General features: G+C 38.3%; 1 pseudogene; it reads left to right on the forward strand.

Moving 5' to 3' along the window:
• LOC127214521 (interleukin-5 receptor subunit alpha-like) overlaps positions 1-12,390 on the forward strand; it is a 39,083-nt pseudogene that overhangs the window by 6,308 nt on the left and 20,385 nt on the right.

A 12,390-nucleotide genomic window follows, 5' to 3' on the forward strand; every position in this document is an offset into this window, starting at 1 on the left:
TCTATTCTTTACAGGACCAAACCTAATAGGCACGTGTGCTGCACTTGATAGAGTGCTAGGTTTGGGGGCTCTGATAGGAAATCAGACACGACAGCTGTGGTCCTCTCTGCTTCTAATGTTGAGAACCTGTGGAACTGACGGGATCGTCCACAGACAGGTATGTCCACCAATGAGGAAGCGTCTATGTGAATAACGCTTAGTGCCAAATGAGATGGGCACGATGTATTTAAGTATTGAGATATTTGTACCAAACACTTTCTCTATAGAGAATATTAGGGTGGCAGCTATTTGCATCTGGACTTATGGAATGTTTTCTGTTTGTGACCACAACTTGAACCTGAGGGTGACATTTTAGGACTATTTTAGAAAATAATTTGGAAGTATAGTAGTGGGAAACATAAAGTGTTGCACGTGTCATCCTGTTGCTCATTTATATTCTTTATGAGCATGTCCAGTTTTTCACTGTGGAGGTAACACAATGCACCTAGCTAAGCATAACCTTTATGCATTCATCCCCCAAGTCCAGATTGGATTTCATGGCTGACTATGCTGTACAGGGTTAAAAAAGAGAAAGAAATTTTTTCTTTGCAATAATCTAAAAGAGCATGAATCCACCCAGTGGCTTTTCAATTTCTGCTACTCAGGTTGTACTTGGAATTAGGTGTTAGTACAAGTCACCCACAAAGGATCTAAAAATAGGGCTACCAACATAATTTTGGTTATAAAATGAATCCTCCAGGCAGAAGAAAAATTAAATGGAAAGGGGAAAATTTTATTTTTGAACTTCAGGAGAATTTGACTGATTCTCAGGAACAATGGGGGAAGTCCATCATCAATGGCTAAAGCCAGATTTAACTTAATTTCTAGAAACATCTGTCATGAGAGAGACTGTATGCCTGTTTTCTTTTAAATTTCAAGGAGGGAACTCCAGAGTTTTAAGTTTACTCACAGAACTGTCACATGATGAAATTCTTTCTGGAGTACCCTCAAAGACAGAGCATGTATTTCTAATTGTAGATAGGCAATCTTGATTTATTTTATTCTTCTTAGTTTGCACCTTAATTTAACAATGTAATGGCTTTGGGTTGCATTTTAGCTGATATCCAAGAAAAAAAATTTGGTAGGTATATTGTCATCATGAGATTATACAAAAAAAAAAAACCTACTGCATTAACTATATTTTAATATGATGACTTACAGCTCAGTTGATAATAGTGTAACTTTCAATGTATAGACCAAAGAGCTTGAATCTTTTTTATCCCTAACCAAAGATGACAGTTCCTACCAAGGGCTTATGTGCTTTAAACAGCCACACGGAGACCAAGCATACAAGTGTTTGGGGAAACTGAGTCTGCTAATCACAGGAAAGACAGAGTCAAATGTTGGAGCTCCACTAATATCCAGCCTTTGCTGGAATTTATCTGCCTAACTTTGAAATATCTGTGGCCTATCTGAGCACCTTGTGTTGTTCATAGGACAACTGATTTTTTTTCTCAAAGATGTTGCTTATTCCATAGAAAACTTAGGAGATACAAAAAAACATGTGCCATTAATGGCCAAAACTTAGTAAAAAAATGTTTGAGTGATCAAACTTGAAAGAGAATCTATTTTTAGCAGCTATAAAATCAGACTACAAGGTAAATTCTAGTAGAGAGTGCTTACTGATATAAAATATTCAATTACCTCCCCCACTGAGATATTCAACGGAGTCATTATTTACTTCAACAATTTAATTGCAAAGGATAAACAGATGTTTGTTATTTTTACAAGCACTGTGTTTAGACACTTCCTGTTCTATCAGTCTATAAAAGTCACTACAGGGTATTAATTTTGAGGGTTCCCCCCCCCCGACCTAGAATTCCTGTTAATGAAAATCAGTGAAGGTAGGGCAAATTAGACATCATGTCAGGAAATGCTGACATTTGAAGACGGAGCTTTCATAACTTGAGTAGCCTCTATCTTTGCTGTTACTAGGCACATTCATTGTAACTGAGCTTTTTAGGCTTAGTGCATTAGAAATGCTTCCCTTTTGCTCATGAAAAGTCTGGCTTGTTGAAAATTTAGAAGACCTTTACAGCTTCTGTTTTCATTATCATGATCATGATCAGTATAAAAATTCATTTATATGGGGTGGGAGTGTCACAGAAATAGAAACAGGATTATTTTGGTGAAAACTGGCATAACTCTGATAAGTTTATTTGAGAACAAAAAAAAAAAAAAGAGAGAGAGAGAGAAAGAAAGGAAGAAAAGGAAAGAGAAAGAAGGAAGGAAGGTAAGAAGGAAGGAGGAATGGAGGAAGGGATGAAGGGAGGGAGGAAGAAAAGAAAAGAAGGAACGAAAGAATTGAATTACTTCTATATGCTGTCCCTTTATGGCTCTTGTGTTATTACTCCAACATGGGCAGTAATAGCAATATGTTAAGTAAGATGTTGTAAGATGTGATTAAATAATGAAGTATTAGTTTTTAGAACGTATCCATTTAATGAAGTTCTCTGTCTTGCCTGCACTGGAATTAGGCTTTGAAAACGTCTAGCCATTTAGATAATTTTAAGTAAAATTTCTTACTAATTTATAAGAAATTATTTATTGGGAAAGTGCTGTCTAACAAAGATCTTCCATATTCTAAGCAAGGTTATTCAGCTAAGCTACATCCCTAGCCCTGTAAGTCATTTGAATTACTATCAAGCTGCAAAAGAATTTTTTTTTTTTTTTTTGGCCTGAAGATTGAGGTATGATCCAAGTTCACACCACACCACACCACACACACACACACACACACACACACACACACACACACACACAAATAATGTCTTATTTTGTTAAGTGAGGAGGCACAGCTCAGATGGAAGCCATACATACTTTTCATCCTTAGAGTTGAGCTCCAGTAGATCTCTGGGAAAAATCTCCAGATCTCTGATCTCCAGGTCCCAACAGAAGCTGTTGATTCCCCCTTTGAACTCAAGGGCTGACACTGTCTGCTTCTCCTCATTCACTCAGCCTAACATTCTTCTCTCCATTCATCCCATTGCCAAGTTGTTTTCTGAAGGGAGAAATACTTACACTTTTCCCAAGTGTGTGAACATGTTCTTTTTCCTCTCCTGTCCTGTTCTCATTTGGGTCCTTAAGACAGTAAATCATCTTCCCCCCAAACTCAAAATACCACACATTTATCTTGGACTTTAAAAGGAAGTTTATGTTTCTTACATTACAAATTGTTATCAATGTAAGTTTCTTGTCATATTGACTTGAAGGGAAAGGGTGGTGGGGTTGAACCTAGGATTTCTAGGTAAAACTCAACCACCGAGCCCCTAATTTAAAAACACATGAATGAAACTGATAGTGTTTATGTTTATTATGAATTGCTTAGAATTTTTTCGATCTTGAGACCTGCTCTAATGTCCTGAATACCAATCCTCTCCTGTTTTCTTTCTTTTCTTCTAGCTCTACACATGTGCTCAGTGAAATTCTAGTGGAATCTCTCCTTGTGTGTATTATGAACTTTAATTCACCTTCTGTTAGTCAAATCAGATGCCTCTTCACACCTATTGTGCCCCAGACACTTCACACTGTGGGCAATGTCTCAATTATTTATTCTCAATTAATTATTGATTGGCGTGTCATTCTATCCAAACAGACCATCATTCTACAACCCTAGGGCAAAGCCCCTTATGTTTGCATTCCCAGCATGCAAAAGAGATCATAAGCAGTTGCTAAGTGACCTGATCTTATGTTAAAAGGTAGCTGTCAGCTTTCCTTAGAAATGACAATCTGATGATCTGGAATTTGTCTTCCATGTTTCCCATAGGATCTGACCATCATGCTGCCTACATTACTAATTCTTGTGGGGGGCTTGGGCAATATTGCAAGCTGACTTACTTTCTGACAGAAAGGGTAAGGACCTTCTATCTAATAATGTTTGCTTTTGTTAAAGTATATTATAAAAAAGGTAATGGGATTTTCTCTGAAACAAATATTCAATTGGGACATTGTTACAAAACAGTATAAACTCTTGAGAGTTAAGAAAGCGGTGTGGGCAGAAATGTAAATCGTACGCTTCAGTAGGAAATTCAATTCTGAGAGTATATATGTGCAACATGGAAGAAAGCAGCCTCTGGAGGCCACATTTAGAACCCTCACCTCGACTGGGAATTTCATGAAAGGCCTCACAAGAAGCAAGAACAAACTTCTACCATTTTTCTTTTCATTTTTTCCCCTGAAACTTGTTGATCTAAGGGTTTGTATGATGATGGAGAAAACTGTCTGATGGCACCAGCCCAGCTCTGTTTAGAACTCTCTATAAAGGCCATATTCTATCTTGGTACTGCCCTGAACATAGCCACTGTCTACATAATCACCAAGCTGCTCAACTGTACACAGTGGAGCTGGAGCAATGAACTTTGGGGGTTTAGCTACATAATTTAGATTTGAAAAGCCATGGTAGCCAGTGACTGCTGGAATAAAGGTGACCTACATCGACAGTCCTGGAAACTCTTGCATGTCAGACACAGGTGCAGGGTCATGAAGGGCTTGTAAAGGTCAATGGAAAACACTGATAATTTAGTAAATGAATAAATTTAAAATTATGTGTTTCACAATGTATAGTGCTTCCCTTGTTTGGGTGAAAAATTTTTAAGACATTGTTTAAACATACGCCCAGAAAAACATAACAAAATAAGATGTGAATTTATTTTTTTTTACTTTCTTCTTATTGCTCGTTGTGTTTTATAGCATTTCTACAATAAATACTGAGTCCTTAATGAAGTGAAATATTTTATTTTGAAGGCAAATCCTTTTTTCTATTCAAATACTTTAGTCTATGGCTCATAATGAGAAATAAATACACTTTACATTGTGAATCATTGATCTTACAAATAAGAAGGTACTTTTATGCAGCAGAAACTAGACGTCCATGAGACAACTGTTTCAGGTCCAATATACCCCCCCCCAGCTCCTCTGGTGTGCTCTATTTATCTTCCATACTACTGTGAAAATGAAAGAAAGGGAATTTCAACTCCAGAAATTGTTATCATATCCCATTCACTGGTTGTGGGGCTTATTATGAAAACTACAGCTTTAATGAGTAACAATATGGTAGATTATTCATACTCAATAAAACCATGTTACAGTTACAGGTAATAACTGGATAATGAACTAGCAATAATTTTAAAGAAACTTTTGCCAAATTACTTCTGTATCATATATTCTAATAAGCCACAGCAAATCAGTATGTTATTTAATAAAATAATTAAAATATTTTAAAGACTGGGAATGTAGCTCAGTGATAAAATACCTGTCTCACACTCACTGGCCCCGAGTTTCACCCCCAGCACCATATATAAAAAGTGGTCTTTATGGACAATTGAACATTGTATCATTTTTTTTTTTTTTTGAATCCTTAGTTTTACTTCTACCACCTGTCAATTTTACCATTAAAGCCACCGGATTAGCTCAAGTTCTTTTACACTGGGACCCAAATCCTGACCAAGAGCAAAGGAATGTTGATCTACAGTATCATGTGAAAATAAATGTTCCACAAAAAGATGAAGTAAGTTCTGGCTCTGATGACAATCACTACTAAGAGTGAATATTCTTTTTTAAACTGCATTTTTCTTCATGAAGTGAAATTCTTGATAAAGTACAGCCAATTACTAAAAATCTTCTTGTGTTACCAGTAAGATTTGTAAAGTGAATAGAACTCATGCATATTATTCAAAATTAAACAGTAGCATAGAAGTCTTTATCTCAAGGAAAATCCCCCCTGTCTCTCTCTGTCTCCCTCGTGTGTGTGTGTGTGTGTGTGTGAGAGAGAGAGAGAGAGAGAGAGAGAGAGAGGAAGGGAGAGAGAGAGAGACAGAGAGGGGGGATGCACATGTGTGTGTTATGAACTTTTGACTGTGTGTCTGTGTCTATGTTCATGTGGGTGTATATGTAGGGGTATGACACTTTGAGTAATCCCTTTCCAAAACCATTTGTTTTTAAGAGAAATCTCTCACTGAATTGCAAGCTTATCAATATGACTAGGCATCAGGGATCCACCTACCTCTGCCCTACCCCTAGAGTTGGGGTTACAGCTGCATGCTGTCATGTGCCTTGAATTTTACATGTATTTGGGGACCCAAACTCAAGTTGTCGTATTCACACAACAGTCACTTTATTAATTGAGTCATCTTCCAAGACTAATTACCAGCGTTTAAAGTGTAATGCATTTGATAGTACTGTTTATATATCTTCTAAAATGTCAATAAAACTAGAAGAAAGTGGTGATCAAAATGGTAAAGGAAAGGTACAGTATAGGGTCAGAAAATCCAAGGTGAAGGCCAAGGTCATTCACTACCTATGTTTATATCCTAAGGTCTTGAGTTATTTTTCAGATTTATAATGAAGATATGCTAACACATCTGTTGTGTAACACATTTGTAGTAAGGTGAAAGAAAAGGATATGTGCTTTGTATTAAGAATTTGGGAGTAAACATGAAATTTTAAAGAATTTTCTGTCAAGAAGTGCTCCTAGAGAGGAGACTGGCATGAAAGATGAGAATCAAAGGGGACTTGAGATTTAATTACAATATGGTTTTGTTCTGAAAAGAGGAATATATTCATGTGTCATTGAGAAAGTCTATTAATATTACAATGCCTCTTTTCTAAGAAAATTACTTCATTTTTACTTATTATCATTTTCAAAGTGGAGTAAAAGGCCTATTTGATTAATGTTATTTTCTACTATATGCTATGACTAGAGTGTTTTATTTTAGTATAATACCAGGAAGACTGAAAGCAAATATGTGGCCCCCCTTCATAATGGCTTTGGAGCTAATGTGAGGAGCATCTTATGGAGAAGCAACTCTTTCCTGGCCAGCAGTTGGGTTTCTGCTGAACTCAAAGCTTCACCAGGTAAAGGAGACATGGGGCATCTAAATTTCATATTCTGCCCTTCTGAAAATGGGAAAGAAAACCTCTTTTCTCTAGCCCAGCACCACACCTTCCAAACGCCTTCCTAGCACCCCCATTCTAACCACAGCTCTCAGGCAATCCAGGTCCACCTGTTTCACCTCTGCAAGCACACCCCTGTATCTACACTGGTTTCCTGTGGAAGCTGGACTTCCTGGTATACATAAACAGAGATAGCTCTGATTGAACATTTTAACACAGAAATACACAAATACAAGAGGGGAAAAAGGGGGTAGGCCATTGGATCCTAGGATATGCAACTTCCTAAATCATATACATCTTAACTCCATATCTGTGAACATTTTGCAAGTCTTTCTCCAATCCACATCATTGGATAAGAAGATCCTGCCTCCTGTGTTGTTAGTCAGCTTTCTTTTTACTATAACAAATATGTAAGATAATAGACTTATTTCGTTTCTGGTTTGGGTGGGGATTTCCACCCATGACCTGTCAGGCCTATTTTTAGTTCATGTAACAACACAGCATATCACTCCAGAAGCAGGTGGTAGCGGTCTATGGTCAGGGGAGGCAAGGGTATAACTATCATCCCCTTTAAAGACGTCTCCCCAAAGACCTCCCCCAGAGGCCTCAACCAGAAAGGGCTCTCCACTTCCCAACTACACCATGGGCTGCAGAACAAAGTCTTTATCAAACAGAAACCTCCTGAACTGTGTTGGTAACAACACAAGATGCTTGCATTTACTCATAATTTTCCAGTGAGTTACCAACAGACTTGCCCCCACGTAAGGAAGGTACTTTGGGGAATAGAGATGAACATAAATATGGGGCATTGTGCACTTTGCATTTAGCCATTATCTTACCTCTACTGAATAACAGAGCTTCCTCTATGTGATATTCCTTTCAGTGTTAAGTTTCTAAAGTTCTAATTACTCCCCCTAGTACCCCCGGCACATGTTCACACTAATCAAGTTGTATGTATGCCACTAACCAAGTGAAAATTCATACTGAATTATTTCTTGAGTTGGAACTGGGAAAGCGCTGACTTATTTTGATGTGACACAGACTATGTGGATGTTTAGTGTGTGGACACATGTATACATGCATGCATGCACACAGAGAGTGAGGGGGGAAGTTCTGTGTCCATGGGCTCCCACTTTGATGGATTCAACTAAATGTGGATCAAGAGCCCCTCTTGAAGCATTCATACTGCTCATGAGCAGATTGTTTCATGCCATTATTTTCTAAGTAGCACAGTCTAACAAGTATTTACTAATCCAAGTTAGCTAGAAAGGATTTAAACAAGACCAGAGGCTGTGTAAATTATATGCAAGATGGCATCATATAAAAGACTGGAACATTTGAAGGTTTTAGTATGGGGGGGAAAGTTCTGGAACAACATAAATACAGAGACATGATTTTATAGTTACATATGTGTCTAAGTCATATAACACACACATATACATATACATATACACATATACACATACACACACATATATATATATATACGAAGAAATAAAATATATAAAAAAGTAGAAAAAAAATAAAATAAAATATATATATACATATATATATATATATATAGCAAACTAACCAGTTTTCTGTCTCCAACTTCTATATGGCATTAGGAGGCTCTCTCCTCTGTCCATTAAAAAACACTTCATGACAGTGATAAAAGTTAATCTATAGCTGCTTTATGAAAAATAAAACCCCTTCTGATGGGATTTGTCATTCTGTAAATATGTTTCTCTTATTGATTAATGAATAAAGCACTGTTGGAAAATAGGAAGGCAAGATAGGCAGGACTAGGAGACAAGGAGGATTCTAGGAAATGTAGTAGAGGACATTTAAGATGTAGAGACCTGAGGGAGAAACAGTCCAGACCCTCTCTCCAGTAAGCCAAGTCCACGTGAAAACACTTAGATTAATAGAAATGGGTTAATATTTGAGGTAGATCTAGCCAATAAGAAACATTAGTAACTGGCCACCCACTTTATATATAATACATTGTCTCTATGTGTTATTTGGGGGCTGACACGGCTGTGGGGCCAGGCTGGAGGGAGAACTGCTCATAACACCCTTCCATCATTTAGGGTTTCCTTTTTCGGGAGTTTTGTTCTTCCTGACCCTAGCCCCAAGTACACTTTTCTTTCTTTGAGGAACAACAGCAAGTTTGTTTGAGAGAGTGCTTGGGGTAGCGCAAATATAATTTGGGGAAGCCCACTGCAAGCAAACATTTGAAATCTCAGATTTTAAGTCATAGTATGTTAGGGACACTGCCAAGCTAAGGTACACTGATCTCTAATATAATGGTAAGATCTTGGGATATTTCCAAAATGCATCTCCTGAGCAGTAAACCATGTAATTCATGAGACACAGATACCAAGGAATGGCTCATATGACTCAAGAAGAAAGAAGAGTCTGGAGAGATTCCCTGACCTAACCTCATTTACAGCTAGAAAAACTAGACATTATGTGGAGAGATGCCTCCCAGTCAGCTACTGACAAATACAGCACTAGAGTGCTAAAGCTGTTGGACACATGACACAAGACTTGAACTTTCAGACATCCGTCTCAGTGACACACCCCCATATCTTCATCTAAGTAGCTGAAAAAGTTCCTTTATGTCAAAACCACAGGCTTTATAGTTCTAGTTTCCATTTCTCCAGTAAATTCACCCTTTGCAAATGAGTTTCTATAAATGGATGTTTGTGGTGACTTACAATCAATAGTATCTCAAGCAAAAGCACAAATTTCATAAGCCATCATGGCAATGTTTTACGTTCTTATTATTTGTGGTCCCCTAGGGTCTTCTGGAACTTAGGTTATTAATTTAACTTGCATCACAAACACTGTCCTGAGCAGTCACACCCACTTAAGGCCGTACCAAGTGTCGCTCCGGCTGCACCTGGCTTGTTGGCAAGAATGCCCCTGAGGACACACAGTATTTCCTGTACTATAGGTCAGTGTTGTTCTTTTGATACAACTATTGCCTATGAAACACAAACACGAGACTCAGTGCCCACGTGGGTTTATTGAGCGAGGGGAGGGAAAGGGGGGTGGCTGGTGGCCAACTGAATGCAGGGGAGAGGGGGTGTGTGGGGTGCTTGCTTTAAAAGGGGCACATGTGCATGTGCAACTGAGTCCCCTGCACAGCCAGGTAAACCTTGAGCAGCCAGGTAAAGCCTGATGTAGTGATGACATGGCCATGAGCGTCCTGCCCATTGTCGGGGAGGAGTCAGCAGACTGCTGGTTCCCAACAGTCAGTATCTATTTTTACTTATGCAAATTATACATTTCCCTCTTCCCTTATAAAAACTCATGGGTATTCCAATTTAGGTTTGGTGTTTGGACTGAAGAATGTCAAGAATACAGCAGAGATACACTGAACAGAAATACTGCATGCTGGTTTCCCAGGACATTTATCAACAGCAAGGGGTTTGAGCAGCTTGCAGTGCATGTTAATGGCTCAAGCAAGCATGCTGCAATCAAGCCCTTTGATCAGTTGTTCACTCCACATGCCATTGGTAAGCCAGACTTATCCCAGCATTAGAATAATCAAATAGCACAATCTTGGCATTGGAAAGGGTCCTTTCAAATATTAAACAGCCATAAAACCAATGGAAAAAAAAAATAACTGACAGGCATCCCAACTTTACATAAATGTTTCGCTGGTTGACTTGGTAATGTAGGGGACTATCCTGGGCAAGGGAAGATGTTTAGTGGCATTCTTGGCTTCTATTCATGAGTTTTCTAACTTGTATCTTCCCTGTGGGTGCCCCCCTCCGAGTTGTGACCAAATCACATATCAAAAGTATCCTTTTGAGTGTAGAGTTCTCTCTAGTTGAGAATTTATTGCACCAGGAAAAGTCATAGCAGTGCTGATCTATTCTGGCTGCTTTCATGAAATGTGTGTCCACAGGTAATAGATTGTACTCAGAACAATTATGAGCCTTTCCCTCAAGGTATGGTCCTTCTACAGTCCAAAGATACTCATTTTTGTTTTCCAACATTGTTTCTTCTTTCAAAGCTAACCCCCCAATCCTCATTGGTTCTTTGTGGCAGTTTGGACTCATCTCTAGACGTTTAAACAATATGCCCACAGTTCTCTTTTCTCCTCCACCCTCCTTTTTCCTTCCCCATTCCTTTCTTCCTCTTTTACTTAAAAAAAATGTGTATGTGTACTATATTCATATTTCTGTAGGTGTGCTTGTCCATTCAGAAGCCTGGGATAAACATCAGAATATCTTCCTCAATTGCTTTTCTGCTTTATTTTGTAGGGAGCAGAGACTTTCACTGGACTGGAACTTGCCATTTTTGCCAGACTGGCTGGCTAGCTAGATAATAAGGTCCTAGGATCCATCTATCTTTACTACCCAACCACCACCCCCCAGCTCTGGGGTTACAACTGTTTTCCATGGGTTCTGGGAATCCAAATTCAGGTCCTGATGCTAGCATTGAAGTACTTTACTCCTGTAAAAACATATTTAGCTCAATCTGTTCTATTTATGCAAAGCTTCTTGTTTTGTCTGATAAAACAACACTAGCAAAAAAAAAAAAAAAAAAAAAAATTCTGAAGCCATAAAGTAGAAGTGATTTACCCAGAGCTATGCCCCTGCTGAGAACTGGAGATGAGGCCCTCGGTCCATGTTCTGTCCATTAGTACAGTCTAACTTGGAAAGGTAAAGGGATGCTGGGTATACTTTTCATCGAACTGACAGGGGAAAGGTGTCAATCAACCACTTCCACTTGGAGTAGTGATTTCTGTTCTTTATATGTGTAAATCCATTCAGCAAGCCATACCAAGAACCTCATGGGAAGCGACTCACTTCCTGTGGCTTTGAGATTGGTTGATTGAGACCTAATGGTAAACCTTGAAAAAAAAAAAGCATATCTTAGAAATGGTAAGTTGGGGCTATCAGCCCTGATCCTTGGTTTTACAAAGTTGCCACTGACCTATCTCTCCTTCTATGACCTAGATCAAGTGAATCCTCCAATGAATGTCACAGTTGGAATTGAAGAAACTTCCCTTTATATCCAATGGGAGAAACCAGTTTCTGCCTTTCCAGTCCATTGCTTTAGTTATGAATTGAAAATTTACAACACAAAGAATGGTTACTTTCAGGTAATTTTTAATATCATTCCAGCATTCCATATTAGACACCATTATCTGTGGAGCATTTCAAACAGTGGGTTTCAACCTTCCTAATGCTGTAATCCTTTAATAGAGTTAATGTTGTGGTGACTTCCAACCAAAAAGTTATTTTCATTACCACCAAATAACTGCAATTTTGCTACTGTTATGAAACCTAATGGAAATACTTTTGGATATAGAGGGTTTGCCAAAGTGGTTGCAACCAACAGATTGAGAGCTGCTGATTTAAAAGTTTCAGTAGTGACTGCTCTGGTGTTTTTAAATATCAACAGAGTCAATGTTGACTTACACCTGCCCAGGGTATTACAGAAATAAATCCTACAGTA

Source organism: Phodopus roborovskii, unplaced genomic scaffold (assembly GCF_943737965.1).
Source record: "Phodopus roborovskii unplaced genomic scaffold, PHOROB, whole genome shotgun sequence".
NCBI classification, from domain to species: domain Eukaryota; kingdom Metazoa; phylum Chordata; class Mammalia; order Rodentia; family Cricetidae; genus Phodopus; species Phodopus roborovskii.